This window comes from Peromyscus eremicus, unplaced genomic scaffold (genome assembly GCF_949786415.1).
Source record: "Peromyscus eremicus unplaced genomic scaffold, PerEre_H2_v1 PerEre#2#unplaced_58, whole genome shotgun sequence".
In the NCBI taxonomy this organism is placed as follows: domain Eukaryota; kingdom Metazoa; phylum Chordata; class Mammalia; order Rodentia; family Cricetidae; genus Peromyscus; species Peromyscus eremicus.
In genome coordinates, this window is record NW_026734302.1 from 566,186 (window position 1) to 589,102 (window position 22,917).

General features: G+C 39.7%; 1 protein-coding gene across 1 annotated transcript in view; it reads right to left on the reverse strand.

The window, feature by feature from the left end:
- Window positions 1-22,630, reverse strand: part of LOC131901231 (disks large homolog 5-like) — a 156,998-nt gene extending 134,368 nt beyond the window's left edge. Inside the window, exons 1-2 of the mRNA XM_059252461.1 lie at window positions 22,549-22,630; window positions 8,813-8,995 (exon numbers count right to left, since the gene is read on the reverse strand). The gene's annotated coding sequence lies outside the window, so the exon portion shown is untranslated. The remainder of the gene's footprint in view (window positions 1-8,812; window positions 8,996-22,548) is intronic.
- Window positions 22,631-22,917: the final 287 nt, after the last annotated feature.

The window sequence follows — 22,917 nt, forward strand, 5'->3', positions numbered from 1 at the left end:
TCCCCAAGAGCCAGGGATCATGTAGTGTGTTTCCTTCCTTAACTTTTGTTTACTAGGGATGAATAGGCCCTGATTTTTCATGCCAGTGGCACAGCAAAACTGTTTCTAAATCATACTTTCTTTACTGAATTTACCTGACAGCACCTCTTAAGAAGACTGAGAAGGCTGAATGAAGCCAGGAACACCTTGAAGGTGAAGTGTACACTCCAGGTTCAAGGCCTCCTCAGAAAATGCCACCTCTTTTCAGCTTTGAACTCAATAGTGAGGCAAATATCAACCTACCATCAGGTGATCCAGCCTCAATCTGATCCATATCAGTGGGCTCACTATCACTGGAGAAAATTTTGTGTCAGAAATAAGTCTAAAATACAGAGAACACAAGACAAATTATTAAGCACCCTGACTCCATATGTGATGGGAAATCTGACAAGGAAGACTGTGTTTATGTCACACTGCCATCTAGACAGAACACACCAAAAGCACAAGAGTCTCTCTACTGCAGTGCCGAAGCTGACACCATGTCATGGGCAAGTGTAGCTGAAGATAATTCACTACAGAGAATAAGCCAGTTCCTCACCGATTTTGCTCTTCCATAATGAAATTCCAAAGGAAACTGTAATTTCCTTAATATTTTTGTTTTATATCTTGGGATATTTATGCTTTGTTTTTTGGTTTTCTTCATTTTCATTTAAGGTTTTGTTAACTTTTGTTATTACTTTTATTCTTGTCATTGTTTTAATAGTTTGCTAAGGCTATACACTGTATATAATGACACTGTTTTGAAGGCCCCATTGAGTAAAATGAATGTATTTTATGAATAAAATACAATTTCAAACTTTTCACTCTGAGACTCTTCTTTAGTCAGGTGAGGTTTCACACTCCTGTAAACCCAGAAATCACAGGCTTGGATGTATCTCAGTAAGTTCTAGGAAGCTCGAGCTGCACAAGGATTTCCCAGTCATGGGTCTCAGGACTACACAAGGGGATGGCGCCTTGGATGTGGATGGTATAGCCTACCCCATGGATAACAACTACATAAGAGAAAAACTAGACATATTGTATCTTTGAGGTCATATATTTAGCTTCCAGTAAAATGTGGTACACTGTACACACTTGTTCACAAAATCATCATGTAGACCAAATTAAGGGAAACAAAAATATATTGCTCCAGGCTTCTCAGGAAATAAGAATGTTCATTAAAATTGTATAAACGAAATCAGGAAATGTAAAGCAATATGCCTCTGGTTTTCTTGAAATATATCATGAGTGATAACAGATCAGTAGAGAGAATTTCCTGCAAGACACGCTGGGATATTTTGTGGTGTTTTCTTTATACTTAGGGGTGTTTACCACCACATACATGCAATTCCTACAGAGGCCAGGTGAGGGCATAGTCCACCTGCATTTTAAGTTAAAGAGGTTTGTTAGCTATCCTGTGGGTCTTCTGAGACAGCAATAAATGCTCTTAATGGATGAACCATCTCCCCAGTCCCTGCAATTGACCTTTGTCCTCCCAGCGACGTGTGCTGTATTAGGTGGATCACTCCCAACCAAAGACTGAAGTTTCTTGAAAACTGTAGGGACAGGCATGCTAATGGTCTTAGGCTGCCACACATCCATTCAGGGCCCTCATAGGTTCAGGATCCTGCCCCAGTCTCACTGACTGGAACAGGATGGAACAGATTTGCTAGATCTCTTCTAGGTTGACAACACCTATTCAGCCTGTCTGATGAAATGCAGAATTGAGAAGACCCTCCGGGGGGTAGAGGTAGGATGAGGAATACCTCTTGATGGTCCAGATAAGCAATGTTGGGAGGAACCTCATGACTAGAGGGAGTGGATAGAGTTTTCGTCAGGGCCACATGTCTCTGGTGTAGAGTGATTCTGGGCAAAACTATAAAAGGAGAGAAGTGGGTGAAGGTGCTCTGCTACCACAGCAGATCTCGATTATATCGAGAAAGTTCTTCAAGATGACTGATTTACTCTGGTGAAGCTCCTCTGGGATAGATCTGAGTTCTGAGACTGAGAGTGAGGCAGAGATTTAATGTGTAAAGGAAATAATTCCGTGTGCCTCCAGGCTAGAACTATCACTATCAAGAGCAAAAAGTTCCTACTGTCTTCTGATCTTAGTGTGTGTGTGTGTGTGTGTGTGTGTGTGTGTGTGTGTTGCCAGGTCTTGGCCCACAGAAGCTAAGACATCTGGTTTTTCATTCCTCACTTAAGCTAGAATCTGTCCATCTCATATAATTACTCATTTAATTTGATTACTGTGTGTTCCTTTTGAGAAATTTCAGACTTGTGTTATTTTACTTTCTTGCCCAGTGATTCTGTGCAATTCAGAACTGAGATAATGCTGTTGTGAGGCCCAAACTACTCTAAAAGTTTTATCTCTGTCTGGTGTTGGTCAGGGTTCTATGGGGTAACAACTTATAGAAAGCATTTCTATACATACAAAAGCCTATTTTTTAAAATGACTTAGAGGCTGTGGTCCAGATAATTGAACATTGGCTGGCTATAATGGCAAAGTGCAAGAATCCAGTAGTTGCTCAGTCCACAATGCTTGATGTCTCAGCCCATCAGTAGTATAGTCTCGAATCCCAAAGAAGATGGCTCCAATGCCAGTGAAGGAATGCACTTGCTAGCAAGGTGAGAGCAAGCAGCTAAAGAGCAAAAGCTCCCTTCCTCCATTTCTGTATATGAGCTTCCAGCACGAGGCCTGGCTCAGATTACAGATGAGGTTTTGGGGCTCAAAATGTCTGAGTTAAAGGTGTTTCTTTCCTCATTAACATCCAGATAATGTCTTCCAGAACTGGATTCTATGTGGATTTTCTCTCTTCAAATTAAGCAAAAATACCTCACAGGTGTGCCCCTCCATTTTTGGGTCTTAGTTAATTCCAGATGTAATAAAATTGACAACTAAAAATATCTATCACAACTTCACCCCATGTCAACTTGACACATAATTATATCTTTTTATATCATTAATTTCTAAATGTAAAAAATAACCAGGTCATAATAATGCCTAAACATGATATAATTATTCCAAGTACAAAGCAAACACATTATGTATTAGACCACCTCAAAATTATGCCTAGCATGACTTAACTACCCTGTACAACTACAAACACAATAAAAAGTTAGAATAAGTGGTAATGTCCCTTGAGGGACATTTATTAAACATTTATTAAATCTCAAATTTAAATGTGATAAACATCAATATTCTCCCTTCTTTTAGAATGAATGATTTTATTTATTTGTTTATTTTTGTTTTTACATCCTAACCAAAATTTCACCTCCATCCTCTCCTCTCAACCATCCGCCCACCTCCACTCTTCCTGATCCACATCCATTCCTCTTTCTCTTTCTTCTCTTCAGAAATGGGCAGGCCTCCTACGGATATCTGCCTGCCATGTCATATCAAGTTGTGGTGGGACTAGGCATGACTTCTTCTATTAAGGCTGGATATAGCAACTCAGTAGGAGGAATGGGTCCCCAAAGCAGGAATTAGAGACAAGCCCTGCTCCCACTGTTAGGAGTCTCACAAGAAGACCAAATTATACAACTGAAAAATATATGCACAGGGCCTAGGTCAGTCCCATGCATGTTCCCTGGTTGGTGGTTCAGGCTCTGATTCACTATGAGCCTAGGTTATTTAGTTCTGTGGCATGCTTGTGGGGCTCCTGACCCCACTATCACTTACAAAAGTTTAATTGTTTATTCACTAATTTACATGCATTGGTGTTTTGCCGACATGTATGCCTGTGTGAGGGTGTCAAATCCTCTGGAACTGGAGCTACAAACAGTTGTGAGCTGCATCGATTTCTTTCATTATTTTAAAAATTAATTATTTCATATGAATAGGGTATGGAAATCTACTGATCGGAATTTAAAATAATAACATATATCCATTTACTTATTTTGAGAGGGGGAAATACATACATACATACGTACATACATACATACATACATATGATAGAGAGAGACTGAACATACAATACACACCATGCCAATTTGACATTCTGTTTATATGGAGGTCAATGAACAAATTTGTAGGAGTAAGCTCTTTCCTCCCACCCAACTAGGCATCTCATCGGCCCTTCCCTGGTACTTTTCATGATCAACTCGTGGCTTTCTGCCTCAGAGGATTTTCTTGTGGTTCTGAAACTTAGAGAATATTTTAATATTAAAGTGCACTGGAAAATTTGTGCAGAATTTTGTTTCAAATGATTGATACTCTTAATAAAAGCTCAGACTAGGGGTAAGAATTCTTGATGAGATGAGGGTTGCTGTGTGTCTAGCTTGAAGAAACTGCTAGTCCAGAGTAATTCATGGGAAAAAGCAAAAGTGAAGTTACTCTGCCATACAGGTAAGTGAGTTCACTGGAAATAACCAGTGAAAAAGCACCAAGGAAGGTTCCAGGGTGAGTCATTGAAATGCCATGTTCCTTCTTGGCATTGTGCCTTTGAGAGTCTGTCCTATGTGCCCCATGCACTTGTCAGGTCTAAGGCTATTAGTCATTAGTGCTCTGAGACCACTGTGGACAGTTCAGGTTTCAGCATTTAACCAGTTACAGCAATCATCACATACTTATCCGAATATAACATTCTTACAAGGATCAAAATTTCCAAGGTACTCCAGAACTTAAATAGCCTTTGTGGTTACTGCATGTTTTAGAATACTAATGTCTCAAAGACTTAGTGAAAACATTCCACTTAGATGAAGTACTTTGTACATTTCAGTCTTTAGATACTTTTAAAACAAGAATCACTGAAAAGTTGATGCAAAATGACATGCACAGAACATGATATACTGAGATTCATCTTTAAATTTATATAAAAGTTACACTTCAGGATCAAATATGAGCACAGTCATTAATTATACCCAGACTTTTGCTTTATTTCATACTTGTTGGAATTCAGAATATGCTATATCAAAACATGGTGCTTGACATAGGTAGGTATTTGAGTGGATGAATGAATGTGAGGAAGGACTCAGATCTTCCCCTGAAACTGCTCATAAAACCTAGAAAGGATTTCCCGACAATTTCCTGAAGCAGGTCAGAAGCACCACATGTCCCTCCATGGAGGAAACGTGCAGCCTCATATCTGAAGACTGATGAAGGCACACAGAGAGGACATGATCCAAAAGCCCTCACTATTTGCCATTCACCTGCTTGACTCCTATTGCTTTCATTTTGACACACGTTTCATAACATTCCACTTTCCATCAACTCTAGAACAAAAGCTCAGGTCTACTACATGCTCTCAGAGACAGAGTGCTGGCCCTGAGCCATGGTGCATGTCCACGGCTCAATGTCATGCCACATGGGTGAAATGACTGGGCCCACCAGGAGTTGAGTATCAGAAAACGTCCCCGAGGTGAGAAGGGTAAGGGTACTGGGAAACATGGAAGATACATAAAGGCATCATTTTGTGGTAGGGAAGGAACTCTGGTGAACATGAAGGCTGTAGCCCACTCCAAGGATCAGGACCATAATGAAATCTAGAGTAAGGGCCCATAATTTTGGGGCCATGTGCACCTCTGTCCCTACATGTTGTAGAATTTCGGGAGCCAGGCCTGATATGAGACCAGATGAGTGTTCGGAAGACTCCCTTTCTTTGGTAGCCTTGTTCTGGTTTCTAGCTGCATGCAGGGTCAGTAATTCCTCTTGAGATGATCTCCACAGCAGGATTGATGCCCTTTCACCATCTCCATGTGCTCCATGGGTCACTCTGACTTGTGCCTGGGATGTTACCCCACTTCTAAACTAAGGAGTGTTCTGGGGCTGCTGGCTGTCACTTGGGACAGTTTTTTGGCAGGAGTCTGTGAAGCTTGTGGTGACTGCCATTTGGATGAGGCATGGGGACTTCTGGGGATGGATTAATTCTGTTTGCTTACTCTTCCTGTTGAGACTTTAGGCACAAGTGAGATGTTGGTGTCAAAGGCTTTGTTCTTGTCTTTCATGCTTGGTAGCCTGACTAGGGGTGGCATAGACCAGGGAATGAGACCTGTTCAAAGACAGTGCAGGCATGTACAGTGGTAGCAGTTGCTCTTATACTTTCATACGTATCAAACAGTTTCAGTGAGAGATAACTCTTTCCATCCTTTTCCTGATAGCTGGAAGCTCATTAAGTTGGGTCTAAGAGGGAACTCTCCAAATGAATATGATGCCTGGCTGGGTGCATGGGGATCCGGGATTCAGGGTTAGAGGCTCCCCAGGGCAAATGACAGTGAGGCGTAGATGGATTGCAGCTGATGATGCTATGTTTACCTTCTCCCAACTCCCATGCTCACTCAGTGGCTGGGCATCAATACTATATGCTTTTATGATTAAGTAATTTGATACTGATTAAATGAAGTCAAAATGTTGCTATTAATGTACATTTAAAGTACCTGACTCTTTCAATTGTAAATTAGAATATTTACTTAATATTATGTGAAAATATGCACATTTAAGGGTTACTTCTTAAACACAGGATATTCTATGGAATGACAATTCTGGATGAAAACAATCTTGAAAAAATTATCTCATGTCTAAGCAATTTTGGGTTTTTTTTCTACCTTAGGAAGACTTGTGCTGTGAAAGTTTGCACTAGGTAAGTGAATATGCTTTTCTTTTGGTAATCTCTGTTTTGTTGTGGAGTCCCTGAAATGGATCCTAAGATGGGTAGAAACAAATGATAAGACTCTCCTCTTTTTACAAAAAGTTCTCTCCTCTCAAAAACATCTTCTATTAGCCCCACCATAATCTATTTTATTACGCCTTCTAAGGATATCTTGGAGGTTTGTTAATTTGAATGCAATAAGCCCCCATAATCTCATAGGGATTGGCACTATTAGGGGGTGTGGCTTTGTTGGAGAGAGTGTGGCCTTATTGGAGGATTATGTTACAGTGGGGGAGGGTTGAGATCTCTTATGCTCATGCCATGCCTAGTGTCTCAGAGCAATTTTTGCTGCCTGTGGATCAAGATGTAGCTTCATCTCCACATTTTTCTCCTTCTCCAGCACCATGTCTGTCTGCATGCCTCCATGTTCTGCCATGATCATAATGGACTAAACCTCTCAAACCGTAAGCCACCTGATTAAATGTTTTCCTTTATAAATGTTGCTGTGGTCATTATGTCCCTTCACAGCAATGAAACCCTAACTAAGACAGTAGGTATCCAACATAATCACAGAGAACAATGGACTCAAGAAAGAATTCTGCTTCTGGACGACCCTTTGAGCATGGACTTTGGTATAAACCAGCTCTGATGCAGAATACCTTGTAAGGGGTGTACATTTAGGTGTATTAGTTACAAATGCTTTTAGACCTGTATCATCTTTATAGACACCACTGTAGAGCAAGCCAAAAACAATAATTTCACCATGCTAGGTTAGAAATCTGGGACAGCCATGTGTCATGCAGTGGGTAAGAGCTGATCTGTTGTTCTACACTGAGTAGCAGCATGCAGAGTTAGAAATATCTTTCTTCTGTGTTCTGCCTTTTGGCCTCCTATTAATTCAGACATGACTTTTCACCCATTTAACTAGAACATTCCCAACACATGCAGTCAGCCCATCCAAGCCATCCCATTCCCATGCTACTCACCCTAGTTACCTCTGTATCTTCAAAGCCTAGTGTAATAAATGTTTCCTAAGTCTACACAGAAATATAAACTAGTCCATGAAGGAATTAACAACTCGACTTCTAGGCAACTAGAAGATGTTTTAGATAGAGACAGTAGTGGCCAATACCATCACGGAGAATGATACCTCATGACATATATATTGAAGACTGCATTATTCAGGTGAGAAAAAATTAAAAAAATAAGATTAATATTAAAGTATTGAAATGATATACAGTTATAGAAAAAAGTGTTGAAGGAAGTTTTGATATTCATTTCCAGATACTGAAAGCAAAGATTATTTCTCATGTTTCTATTTTTTGAAAGTTACATTTTACATATTTTTTAATAAGGCAAAACAGTGTCTCTGTTGTGAATTAAAAAGTTATGCCTTTCAAACAAACATAACAGGTACTCAGAGTTGAAGGTAGAAAAGAACTAACACAGCAAGATGGCCACTCGGAAAGTTCTGCTGCCTCCTTGGCGGGTGTCTGGAAGATGGTATTTCAGTTTATCTTTATATTTATATACACATGTATATGCAGTTAGATATGGTTGTACATATTATGTATACCATATAGGTACTTATAAAAACATGTACATAACTATACCCATAGCTCTGCGTACAACATGCATACCATACACATGCTTACCAATACCACAGAGGTTGTTTGTTTCTTTTTATTTTTTGTTATGCCAAATTATTGTACATCTAATTAATTTAATGTATATTTCTATGTGTCTGCATGTGTGTGTGTGTGTGTGTGTGTGTGTGTGTGTGTGTGTGTGTGCATGCAAAGGTGTAGACAAATACATGTTTCTAAATGTATGAATGTGGGCACATATATGTGAGTATAGTGTGTGAAAAAGCATGTGTATTGTTGCACAACAATGATGGTGCCCTGATCCTTTATGATGGGCTAGTGGCACTATTACTTTTGGGTGGGGCATGCTTTATCATGCTGCATTTTGTGCATGGAATTGCCATGCTTCTAGAATACTGATGTTTTCTAAGATGTTGCTAACAATGTGTATATGTTTCAGGATCTTTCTTAGATGGATATCTACAATCTATGTCACATATTAAACCCTTCAGATAACATTTGACACCAAGCACATGTAAGTTTTCAGTTTCTCCTTCCTCTTCTAATGCACTTTCAGATTATAGTAAATCATCACCATCAAGTAAAACTAAAAACACTTACTGGCTATCCAGAACTTGGTGAAGACCAGGAAATTGTGGGTTCCCAGGATAAAATGATGTCCACTGGAAGATTTCCAGGTGGGATGTTCCTACTGTAACTGTTACCACAGGCCTCCAGGCTGAGACAGCAAAGAGGCGTCTCTGCTGGGCAACTGTATAACTTCTCTTCTTCCGGATTCTGCTGCTGCAGACAGGAAAATCATTTCAAGTCTGTGATTAGATACCTGGTTTTATTGAGGCCACCCTCCCTAAAACCTGTTTGGCTTTGAGGATAGCACAATGCTTACGCTGCATCTAGAGATAACAGGAAGAAATTCCCAAGAGTTTTTCTTTTATAACTGAGATTTTATTGGTTGAGGACCAGTAGAAAAACATGTTAATTCAGTTTGGTTTTCTTTCTTTTTGCATGCTACAATTCTTAAGTGTATGTTTCCATCCTCATAAGATGGAGGGATGGAACACTGTGATACCTTGACTAACTCCTCAGATCTCTAAGATGCCTCTTTCCCACTATCCTTAAATGTCATATTAGGGCAAGAAAAAAGCATCCATGGTAAAAATAAATAAATAAATAAAAAGGAAACCCAACACTAAGGAGTCTGAGCTAGAACTATTGCACGAAATCTGAGACCAGCAGTGAGAGATAAACTTTCAGGGAAGGAGAGAGGCATGAAGGCAAAGGACAATGGGAGATTGGGAAGGGGTTTGCTCAAAGTGAGATATGTCCATTATTTTGTACTACTAATCTCCACTAGCATTTGTTAGAAAAGGGGACAACAGCTGAGGCAGAGTCAGCACCTGTCCCAGGACTCCACTTTCCAAAATGGGACAGGATGAACTACTGTTACACTGCTATCCAGTGAGTGACAGCCTCAGAAGTCATCAACTACCATGATGAGAGGAGGTAGGGAAAGCCTCATGGCTTTCTGCTTTCTGGTCAATCCCACTTCAAGTTGTGTTTAATGTTGGAGAAGGGACAGGCTGGAGGGCAAATTTCAAACAGCTCTGTCCCCAAGGCCCAGGTACTGCAGATGGCACAATACACATCTCATAATAAGAGAATACTGATGATAAACTGAGTCTCAGAAATGGTAGACAATTATTTGAACTGTTTACATACAGACTAAGTCTGCCCCATCGCCACTGACCTTTCTCTTTTGAGCAGTGAACTTTTGTAGTAGGAGAGGATTATTGGATGGGAAGTTGTCCCCAAGCAATGATGATAACTAGGGCACCTTCCCTAATTACCAGTCCAAAAACATCTGCATAGCTTGACCACCTTTGTGCTCCCCTGAGCACAGTGAGGCCTGGCCTCTGTAACTTTCCATAAGGAATCACTTTCATGGTTACATGTGTGCCCTTGACAGGTTGGCAGCTCACTCAATTAAAGTGGCCTGTGATTCACAACAGTCATAATGTGAGCAGGAATCAATTTCTGGTAAGTCAGTGCAGACATTCTTTGTGGGAAGACCTGATTGCAAGTCAGTGAATGGACATGACAAGGGGCTTTCTTGAAAGGGATCACTAAGGCATGGTTCATTGTTCCAAGGGTTTTCAAGGCAGAAGTCAAATGAGATATTGAGAAGTGTTTCCATAGCAAGGACCAAAGAAGCACCCTCATAGTGCATGCCATGGATGACATACAGGAGGGGACATCATGCCCACACTGCACAAGAGGCAACAAGAAGGTCTGCACAACTGTCATGTGCCTAACAAGGCAGCCTTAGATCAATGGAGGACCAGCCTCTGCTGTTATATTAACTGCCTGTGATATGCCTACATAGGAGCAGACCACAGAAGGAAGGAAAGGTAGGAGAGACCTTGTCGGGACTCTATTTTGGTATCTTTACTGAGAAGCAACAATTTTTCACATGAGCCCATGGTGCCTCTTTACCATGGCCACAGTCACAAATGCAACACCAAGGACTCTCCCAAGCACCACTGTCTCCTCCCTACTTCCACCTTTCTGTTTGTGTAATATGTAGATCATTTCATCTGGAGTCTCTGCTGTGTCTGCTGGTGTCTGTGCGAACTTCATTTGGAAAGAGCCAATGTTCCTCAGAATATACTTGAGATGTAAGAGAAGGGCTGTAAACACCGTCCTCTATCAATATCCACATGTTATTTTTTTCAGAAAGGCTGAGCATAATCCAAGGCTAATTACAAATTACAAAGTAGATTCAGACAAACCTGGACTCAAATGTATCCACTGCTTCAATGCTAAAGAGAAACAAGTACCAGACAGTCCCAGAATATCAATGTAAGCAGGCTTAACTCTAACACAAAAACTGCCTGAATACCACTATACCCTGAAATTAGCCCAGGCCAACATGGTCCCTGATAAAGCCCATGCTAAGTACCTAAAGTGAAAGTAGACCAGGATTAACCATCAAACCAAGATGTCAAGACAAAAGTATTCCAAGGCCTGAGGATGAACCTGATGAAGACCAGGAATAAAGCCAAAATTAGCAATGGCTTTCCCTCATCCAGAAAGGCCAGGGACCAACCCTAAGAATAAAATTGTCAAATACTGACCTAAAAGAGGCCTGCACCAAAACCTGAAGCTGAATAAGCTCCGACCTAGAGGAAAAACAGAGGTATCCCTGGGCCAGTCCATTACATGGAAGAGCCAAGGCTAAAGGAGAAAGAAGAGTAACAAAATGAAATGCAACAAAAATAAAAGAAAAGGATAGCCATACCTAACCTTGACCCTGAAGAAGGTTGGCCCCAACCGAAAGGGAAATTAGTACTACCCTATCCCTCAGAAGAAAAAGACCTGGCTCAAAGAAAGAAAAGGAGAATATCCATGCCTCAACTTTACCTGGACTGAAGCCAGTACCCCCACCAAGATGAGAAGTTGGCCTTAGCATAACTCTGACCCTGAAGAAGACTGGGCCAAACTAAGAAGGACGTGGGCCCAGACCAATCACTCAAATGAGAGGCCGGGACAAAGCAGGAAAAGGAAACACAGGGGCCTAACACTTACCCTGACAAAAGCCTTAGACAAAACAAGGAGAGAAGAAGACCTGGGACATTCTCTTAAATGACAGAGGCCAAGAACAAAGCAAGAAAAAAAACTGTCTGCCTATAATCTTTACCCTGATGAAGTATGGGCCTAAGGAAGAAGAGATGTGGGCCACATCATAACCTTAAGGCTGAAAAAGACCAGGCAAAAACCGAGAAAATTAGTGGGCCTGAGTCCAGTCCTCACTATGAATGTCTGGGTCCTAATAAAGAAGAGAAGTGGGACTGGGTCATCTCCTTAAAGAAAGAACACCTAGAGAAAACCAAAAAAACAGCCATGCCCAGCTCTAATCCTTATTCTGAAGACACCAAGGACCAAATGCAGAAGCAGGTCTGGGGCAAATATTGACTGGGAAGAATTCAGAGCTCATACAAAGCTCAAAGAACAAACCAGGCAAAATCAAAAGTGGAAATGTTACAGGCAAAACACAGACCTTGATGAAGAGAAACCACAAACCTGAAAATCAAGGGAGCCCCTGCCAACCCAATGAGAGATATGTGGTCAGACTTAATGTTGACCCTAGGAAGTCCAATTTGAAGAGACAATTTAAATGGAGCCTGCTCCAACCACAATGAAGAACTCTTCCTAGGTCAAACACTGATCAAGTAGCCAAGGACCAAGCCCTGTGTGAAAGGAGTCCAGTCAATCCCAGAAGAGAAACACGCCTGACCATAAACTGCTATCAGTGGAGACCTGCAGCCTACTGAGCAAGAATTAAACTCAGAAGCCCTGAACATGAAGGATGTGAGGGCAGAATATTTTCTTCTTCATCCAACACCCTAACCAAAAGGGAGCCAGAAATACCATGTTCTCAATGGAGCCAATGGCTCCCTTACAGATGAAAGCAAATGGACATCATTAACATATCTGGTAGTTAGAGGGAACTCTGATCCCAGACCTTGATATTTTATAGTCAATCTAGGCATCAAAAGAGACACACGGAAGAATGTTTGTTGAAAATCTTAGACTCTCAAACTTCATATACAGATATAAGTTGATATCCTGAGTACCAACTGTGTGGAACACATACATTTCATTTACAAGATATACTATCCACAATACCTGCATGCCAGGATGTGCTACTCACCATATGATCCAACCTCTCATCTGAGTAGCCAATGAATATGGACATAGCATAATACAAATGGTGTTATACTGCACTCTGTTGTAGCCTGATAAAACTCCAAATCTTGATTTCAACTGATATTTTTAGGAACAAACAAGTCTCAAAAGTAACACCCCTTCATGATAAAGGTCTTGGAGAGATCAGGAATACAAGGAACATACACCTAAAACTAATAAAGGCAGTTTACAACAAGCCAACAGCCAACATATAATTAAGTGAAGAGAACCTCTAAGTGATTCCACTAAAATCAAGAACAAGACAAGGCTGTCCACTCTCCCCATATCTATTCAATATAGTACTCAAAGTCCTAGCTAGAGCAAAAAGACAACAAAAGGAGAACAAGGGGATACAAATTGGAAAGGAAGAAGTCAAACTCTTTCTGTTTCCAGATGATATGATAGTCTATATAAGTGGCCCCAAAAACTCTAACAGGGAATGCCTACGGCTGATAAACCCCTTCAGTAATGTAACAGGATACAAGATTAACTCAAAAAAACCAGTAGCTCTCCTATATACAAATGATAAATGAGCTGAAAAAGAAATCAGAGAAACATCACCTTTACAATAGCCATAAATAATAAAAAACACCTTGGGGTAACTCTAACTAAGCAAGTGAAAGATCTGTATGACAAGAACTTTAAGTATCTGTAGAAAGAAAATGAAGAAGATATCACAAAATGGACAAATCTCCCATGCTCACAGATAGGTAATATTAACATAGTAAAATGGCAATCTTACAAAAGCAATCTACAGATTCAATGCATTCCCCATCAAAATCCCAATACAATTCTTCACAGACCTGGAAAGAACAATACTCAACTTCATATAGAAAAACAAATAACCCAGAATAGCTTTAACAATCCTGTACAATAAAGCAACCACTGGAGGCAACGCCATCCTTGACCTCAAGTTTTACTGTAGAGCTATAGTAATAAAAACAACTTAGTATTGGCATAAAACTGACATGTGGACCAATCAATTGAATTGAAGAACCTGACATTAATCTGCATACCTATGAACACCTGATTTTTGACAAAGAAGCCAAACTTATACAATGGAAAAAGAAATCATGATGGCATAACTGGATGTCAACATGTAGAAGGCTGCAAATAGATCCATATCTGTCACTGTGCACAAAACTCAAGTCCAAGTGGATCAAAGACCTCAATATAAATCCAGTTACATTGAACCTGGTAGAAGAGAAAGTAGAAGTAGTCTTGCATGCATTGGCACAGGAGACCACTTCCTAAATATAACACCAGTAGCACAGACACTGAGAGCAACAATTAATTAATTGGACCTCCTGAAACTGAGATACTTCTGTAAGGCAAAGGACATGGTAAATAAGACAAAACGTGAGCCTACAGAATGGGAAAAGATCTTCACCAACCCCACATCTGACAGAGGGCTGATCTAAAAAATATGTAAAGAACTCAGGAAACTAGACATCAAAATACTGAACAATCAAATTAAAAATGGAGTGCAGATCTAAACAGAGAATTCTCAACAGAAGAATCTCAAATGGCCAAAAGACAGTTAAAGAAATGTTCAACATCCTTAGCCATCAGGAAAATACAAATCAAAATGACCCTGTGATATCATCTTATACCTGTCAGAATGGCTAAGCTAAAAACATTGATAAAAACTTATGTTGGAGAGAATGTGGAGCAAGGGAACACTCTTAGATTGTTTGTGGGAATGCAAACTTTTACAGCCACTTTGGAAATCAGTGTGGAGGTTTCTCAGAAAATTGGGAATCAATCTACCTCAAGAACCAGCTATACCACTCTTGGGTATATACCCAAGGAATGCTCAGTCATACTACAAGGATACATGCTCAACTATGTTCATAGCAGCATTATTTGTAATAGCAAGAACCTGGAAACAACCTAGAAGACCCTCAACTGAAGAGAAAATGTGGTACATATCCACAATGGAATAATATGTAGCAGTAACAGACAATGACATCATGAAGTTTTCAGGCAAATGGATAGAACTAGAAAATGTCATTCTGAGTGAGGTAACCCAGACTCAGAAGGACAAACATGACATGTACTCACTCATAAGTGGATTCTAGATGTAAAGCAAAGGATAACCAGACTACAACCCACAGCTCCAGAGAAGCTAGGTAAAAAGGTGGACCCTAAGAGGGACACATGGATCACCCTGGGAGGGGAAATAGATAAGATCTCTGTAACTAGAGTTTTCCTGCCTTGCCCACATTCAGGATAAATCTGTCACCCGCCAGTTCCACAGCCACTCAGACCCAACCAAATAAACACAGAGATTTACATTGCTTACAAACTGTATGGCAGTGGCAGGCTTCTTGCTAACGGTTCTTATATCTTAAATTAATCCATTTCCATAAATCTATACCTTGCCACGTGGCTCATGGCTTACCGGCATCTTCACATGCTGCTTGTCATGGCGGGGGGCTGGCAGTGACTCCCTTTCTCAGCCTTCTGCTTCCCAGAATTCTCTTCTTTGCTTGGCCCGCCTATACTTCCTGCCTGGCCACTGGTCAATCAGTGTTTTATTTATACAGAACAATATCCACAGCAGATCTCCATGAGTAAACTGGGGAGGAGAGGGGCGATGGAGGGTAGGTGTTGGGGATGAGAAAATAAGGGAACAGGATGGTCCATCTGGAGCAGGGACATAGTGGAAGAGCAATGAGAGACCATGATAGAGGGAGAAATCATGGGGATAGGGTGTAACTGGGTGCTAGGGAAGTTCCCAGGACTCCATCAGGATGACCTAAGCTTAGATGACTAGCAATAGTGGAGAGGGTGTCTGAACTGTCCTAGTCCAGTAATCAGATTGGTGAATACCCTGTCATCATAGAGCCTTCATCCAGTAACTGATGGAACAGATCCAGAGATCCACAGCCAAACACCAGGCCAAACTCTGGGAGTCCAGTCAAAGAGAGAAAAGAGGATTCTATGAGTAAGAGGGCATCAAGATCATGATGGGGAAACCTACAGAGACAACCAAATCAAACTAGAGGGTACTCATGAACTTTAGACCAACATCTATGGAGCCTCTGTGGGACTGGACCAGGCCCTCTGCATAATCAAGACAGTTGTTTAGCTTGATCTGCTTAAGGAAGCCCCCTGGCAGCAGTATCAGGATCCATCCCTAGTGCATGGTCTGGTTTTTGGAGCTCACTACCTATGGTGGTACACCTTGCACAGCCTTGATGCAGAGGGAGAGGCTTGGACCTACCTCTACTGAATGGACCAGTCTCTGCTGACTCCCCATGAGAGGCCTTACCTTGTTGGAGGAGGGAGTATGGGGTAGGTTGAAGGGGGAAATTCTGGAAAAGCGGGAGGAGGGAAGAGAGGGGTATCTGTGGTTATTATATAAAATGAAAAAAAAATCTTATTAAAAAAAGAAACAAAAATATATGTATGAGAGAAGCAGTAAATTATGGCCAATTCACTGGGCATGATGGAGTTGTGCTTACAGAAGAGATGAAAATTAAATGGTTGTTTCATGAGGGACTTCAGGACTGGTGTGTGGCTCTCCAGCCTTTGCAGAACTCCATGAAAGAAAGTGATCTTGTGGAAACAATTAACAGTTTAAGGAAAGGGTAAAGTGTTGCATAACAATTTTCCTTATTATGACATGATATTCTTTTCTGTTGTTTTTGAGACTATAATCACATTATTTTCTCTTCTCATTTATCTTTGTAAACCTTCCCTATACTCTTCCTTGCTCTCTTTCTAATTTATGACCTGCCTTTTCATTAATTGCTGTTATAAGCATATACATATATACACATATGTGTATATGCATGTAGTTATATATTCCTAAATGTAAACCAATCATTCTGTATAGCTAGAATATATGTTTTCAGGATTGATCATTTGATATTGAGTATCCAACTGATGTGCTCTTCCCTGGGTAGGGCTATTTCCTTAAGTCTCAGAAAGTTCTATGGAAGTTCATAATACCCAGCAATTAAAACTATGGCTGGGAAAGCTGAAACTTACAGGATTAACAAGGCCCTTCCTCTCCCAAAGTTAAATAGGTAGTAACTAAGGAGAACTGAAGAAATGAGACCCTCTGTCTCATTCAGCTGCAAACAAGTCATGCAGACACATTCAGAATTCTAGTCTTCATGAGTCACCCATTCTAATGTGAGACTTTGTGATGCCACACATTAAAGTTATTCATATTCTTATAATTAATTCCATACCTATTCTCCTGTATTAACCTCAATAAACTCATTAATTTGAGGGAATAGGAATTACACAGTCTTCCATGGAGAGCAGACAGATAAATGGGAACTGGTAAGTAATACAAATGGCCAAATTCTGGCTTCCTTTTTATTTTCTGTACTAAGACAAAGGCTTAGTAGGCTTTGTCTTCCACCAGCAGACTGCCTCTTCCAGCTGTCTGGTTCAGGAAAGATAGGTATGTTCACAGTCAGTCCTGAACATGGTCACCTGAAGCTTCAGGTGATCACAGCTCTTGTGAGTGAGCAATGGCTTATGTCATGTCCAAAAGACAGCATGTCATAGAAGTTCCCCTCACGCTCAGTCAGGACACTCAGGGCCCTTTTCCACAATGTTTCCTATGTCTAACAGAAGTGGTTAATCTACAGGTTCCATGTAGCAATGAGCATTCATGGTCACTTCAACATTCTAATGTTATGAGGCTGTGCATTCACTGATGCCCACTACCAAAAGAAGGACCTCTGACAAAGACTGAGAGCTGAAGAGATCTAGCTGTAGAAACAGAACTATTTACAAAGCAGTTGCTATTACACAAAATAACAATAGTAGCATCATCTTAAGGGTTATGACCTATCAAGCCAGTGACTTTTGACCAGGTACACAGTACTAGGTATTAATTCCTTCCTATAGTGCAGGCCTCATGAGATCAGAAGGAAGTTAATTAAACAGTGACTCCCATGTCACTATTGCACCAGTGATTTTCTCATATTCTGTAGGCTACTACTTCAATTATGTTTGCTTATGCTGAAATAAAAAGTCATAATTTCATAAGATCCTATTTGTTGATTTTTGGTCTCATTTACTATTGGATTAGAGTCCTACTCAGAAATCCCTTACCTGTTCTTGGAATTGGGAGTATTTTCTCTACTGTGACTTTTGACAATTTCAGGGTATCAGGTCTCATTTTGACATCTATGATGCATTTGGTGCAGAGCTTGCGTATGGTAGAAGACAAAGAGCAGAGTTTCATTTTCTGCATGCTGAAAACAATTTTTCATAATGACCATATCTAAGACAGTATCTCAAATGCCAACATATATGTGAGATACAAATATGTGTGCAAAGTTATACTGGATACTCACAAGTGCATTCTGCTTACCAAGTGGACCACTTTGAGAGAACCAGCCATGCAGTAATATGAGGTCAAGCTCTGGCCACTCAGAGTAAGGAAGGCATGGCAACCACTTGCATTAAAATAAATTTGCAGCAGGACTTACAGCCTGGCTTAAAAACTACAGATTATGTGGTCATTTTCTTGGGTCCCCAGACCCATTCTCACACTAGTAAAATAAAAAAAGAAATGGAAACACAGAAGAGGACAAATGATACTTTGGTGATGAATAATATTTAGATTGCCCCATAATTCCAGCTCTAAGTGTCTTTTTAATGATTACAATTTTCACCAAATCTAATTTTTTAATGCTGCATAGGAAGTGTAAAAAAGATCATATATGCTATGTTTATTGTAAAATAAAACATCCTGGGTACTGTGGATGCTATAATGATGGTTATGAATGAAAATTTAACAAAGACATACCAGCTGTGTCACTCCTGGGTGTGCCTACTTCTAAAAGTGAACTCACTATACTGAATCACGTATATGTGTGTATGTGAGTTTGTGTGTAATTTTATCACTGTGCCTCCCACAACACAGATGATTTATGGAATGAGCTTAGAAGACCACCAATACACTAATGGATAAAGAAAGCATGATATACATAAATAATGCAAGATAATTCAATAAAGAAAGAAAAACTATAGAAAAAATTAATTATATAATTCTCAAGAAAATTGTTGCAACTATGTATCATCAAATTTAAGAAATAGACAATTCTCCAAAATACAAATATCCCATATCTTCTCTCATAAATGGAATCTAGAAAAAATATCAAAGTAGGAGGAAAATTTTTGAGGAAGCGTGAGGGCACATATTTTAGATGGAGGGAGTACAACAGGGTAGTGAGGGGATGTATATGAACAAATTAGTGACTTTGTATAATTAATATGTACAGAATGATAAGATTAATTTTAGAAGTAACAAAACAGAAAAAGAATTAACTTATATGCATGAGGGCTTATAGATTTTTATAAAACTAAACATAATGACTACATTTTTACTATCTTCTAAACTTCTCTTAAAATGTTTGAATGATGGGGCTAGAGTTGGCCTCACTGAAAAACACACACTGTACTTTTTCAAAGAACCTGAGTTCAGTTCCCATCACCCATCACAGTGATTCATAATCAAACACCAATATCCCTATTTCCAGGAAATCTGGAGCTCTCTCCTTATCTCTGTGGGAACTGCACTCCTGTGCACACACCTCCCCCTATAAACACATATGTGGAATTTTAAAAGTATTCTCTCAAAATTTCCCTATTGAGTTTTATGGAACTAGAGAGGCAGAGAGGGTTGCATGTATGCTATACATGATGTCAGTTCATTCTTACACTCTCAGTTGTAAGAATAAAGGATTGTAATTAAATAAATTATACGTACTACAAGGTCATTCTGGAACCAAAAATCATGAAAGATTAACACCAGTATATAAAATTATTGGACCATGTAAGAATCTGAGTTGTATAAAGTTTATGCAAATAAATCTGCATAAAATTTAAACATTATAAGAGCTTTCTTACCATTTCATTAGTTTTAGTCACTGAAAGTTACAGTGTGCCTAAATTCCATCACCATATTGTCATTCATCATGTATATTTAATTAAGAAGGATTACAAAAGCTTTGAAGTCCACCATAACAAAAGACAGAAATTTTGGCATGAATAATCTGTAAACTATAAACTATTATTTGGTCTGGCTGACACAACACACAATAGATGAGCTCCAGAGGTCTGGCAGCTTCTGACACAAGTCATCAAGGAAGGAGCTCTGAGTTTAGTATCCCATGGGCCTTCAGTGCATGAAAAACAGCTATTAATTTTCTTAAAAGATGTTTGAATAGCAAGCTAGGTGAGGGGATACATAGAATAAAAACCCAAAAGCAGACACAGAAAGACATTTTGGACAGAACCTGTGAAGTTAAAACTATCAAGATAGAAGACTCAAAATAACCATGTAATTGCATTAAACATAAAGGTCTAGATGGGAGAAATTGCCAGACTAGATAAACAACCACAAATGATTTCACTCTATGATGAATAGAAAACAAATGTATGGGCAGAGTGTCTGAGTTAGGAGGCAGGAAAAGGCAGGGTTCTTTAAAATGTCCTAGTACCTATGTTACTACTAAAGTAAACTGCTGAACAATAAGTATTACTAGGGAAAGTATCTATTATGAATAACACAAATATTATAATATACATGTGTGTGGTGAAAAGGGATCAATTTTCCAGGCAGACAGAACACTCTACTTAAAAAGTATTTACGAATCCTCCAACCTGGATGAGAAAGTGGATGGGAACTGAAAAATCTACAATTAAAGTTGGAGATGGGAGTCAACAGAACAAAAGGAGGGAAAGTCCAACAGCTTCACTTGCAAATGTTTGTTGTGTAATGAGATGTTGGTCAGGTTCAAGGTCCCTGGCTTCGGTACACCATCAATACTAGACCTGCATGATACACAGCAGCTCCCAATGCCACTAAGATAATGAAGAGATGATGGAGAGGTGGGAAAGATGGGGGTCGGGGGAGTGAAGTGCTTTACTTTTTTCTTCTTTTTAATTATTGTTTATTTTGTCTCATTTATATTCTCCTATTCTTTCCTTTGTGGGGGGACTCTAAAAGAGTGAGGGGCAGATATGGAGGGACTGGGACATGGGTGGGATTGGGGTACATGGTATGAAATTCCCAAAGAATCAATAATAAAAGAAAAAATGCATAGGTTAAAAAAATCAAATTTCACTTTCTACCATTTGTTAACATGAACTAAACAATAAGAAGTCAAATGAATGAGGTTTTTGACTTTTAAAAAACATGAACATATGGAATAATTCAGTGCAATTTTGACATAGGAACAAAAGTTCCTATATAACAAGGGTTAAAGATGATGCATTTGGAACAGACAATTCCATTTTACTCTTAATATATCCACAGGATAAGATTGGGTAATAAGAAAAAATTTAAATTATAATTAAATTAAGTTCTTGTACTATAAAAAAATAAAATAAGAAAGAAGCAGAGAAAGTCATTAAGGATAAGGAGAACATGAACACTGCTGTCAATCAATTTCACCTAACAGACATTTACAGAACACCTCCTCAAACTACAGCTTAAGACAACATTTCCAGAACACACAAGTCACTTTTCAATACACTCCATGTTACAAGATACTAAACAGGTTTAAATAAACATGAAAGACCCGATATAAAGTGATGTGTGCAATGTGACTACAGGAAAATTAAAATATAGGTTAATAGGAGAACAATATCTTAACAATCCCCAATAAATGAAAATTAAACATTTCATTCTTAAAGTAATCAATAGATTAAAAGAGAAAGTCATAGTGAGAGTAAAAGTATCAAAGTGGAAATAAAAGATAACAAAATTTATGGAATAAAGCTAAACCATGATTAGAAAAAACTAAACCATGAAATGATTTTATATGAACTTGAATACATTTGGATTCTGTGTGTACATTCTACAATAAGAACTCACTCTGTAGCATAGCCCCAGTGTAGCCAGGGCTACGTGTGCAGCCCAGTCTGTTCTCAAACTCATGGAATCCTGTTTCCCAAGGGCTTGGATTATAGGTATGAAATACTTAACACCTGACTTAAGTAATTTGTAATCTGTGACATAAATTTTATATAAATACTAAAAAGAAAGTGAATAAGAAGCCCCTAATCAATTTTTAAAATTCAATAAATTGAAAATAAATATGACAAGAAGTAAGAGAAAGATACATATCTATATAACACTGATAAATCTCTAGGCACACTAGTGACGAAAAATGAAAGAATACTAAAGTTACTCACATAAAGAATTAGAAAAGGGATATTGCAGATCCCACAGGCACTAAGATGAAGTAAAGAAATACAGAAAATATTAAGCCTATTACAATTTGGAGGAAAGCCTATAATCATTCTTTCAGAACTGCATCCTGCCATCCTGGATCTTCACAGCAGGCATCAAGGCCTCATGAGAATTGGGCTGTGAGGAGTCTCCAGGCTCTGAGAAGACTGCCCTAGCCCTCGCTAGACCTGGCCTAAGAGGAGGCTGCTGCCAAGAAGGCCTTTGCCTTCACCTCAGCCTCCCCAGAACCGGGGCTGTGAGGAAGTCCAGACTCTGAGGAGATGGCGGTCTCCCACCCGTGTGGTCCACCCCTCAGAGACCCTGAGCCTGGCCACCCTGGCCTGGGGTGGCCTTCACCACAATGAACTGCACAGACCTCCTCCACAACGGTTCAGCAGCTCCTCAGCAGTTCCTACAAGTCCTCAAGTCTGAGCATGCTCAATGTACCAGGCCAGAAGAATGTGGTGGAATGGGGGAGGTTTAGAGTCTCTGTCCGGATGCTCATTGGGCCAGAGTGCTTCAGGGGCGGGCTTAAGCCTCACATGCCATTTATGACTGGATGTGTTGCATATGGCTCTATTTGGAGGCTGGCCTTTTCTGGTGGGATGTGGCTTTGGTGAGAATGGTCCGCAGTGTCTCAATGGGGACAAAGGTTGTAGAGCCTCTCAACACTGGGGGTCTGCCTGTGAATGGAAAAAAAAGAAATACAATTTAATGCCAGGTGGTTGGAGAGCATGCCTCTAAT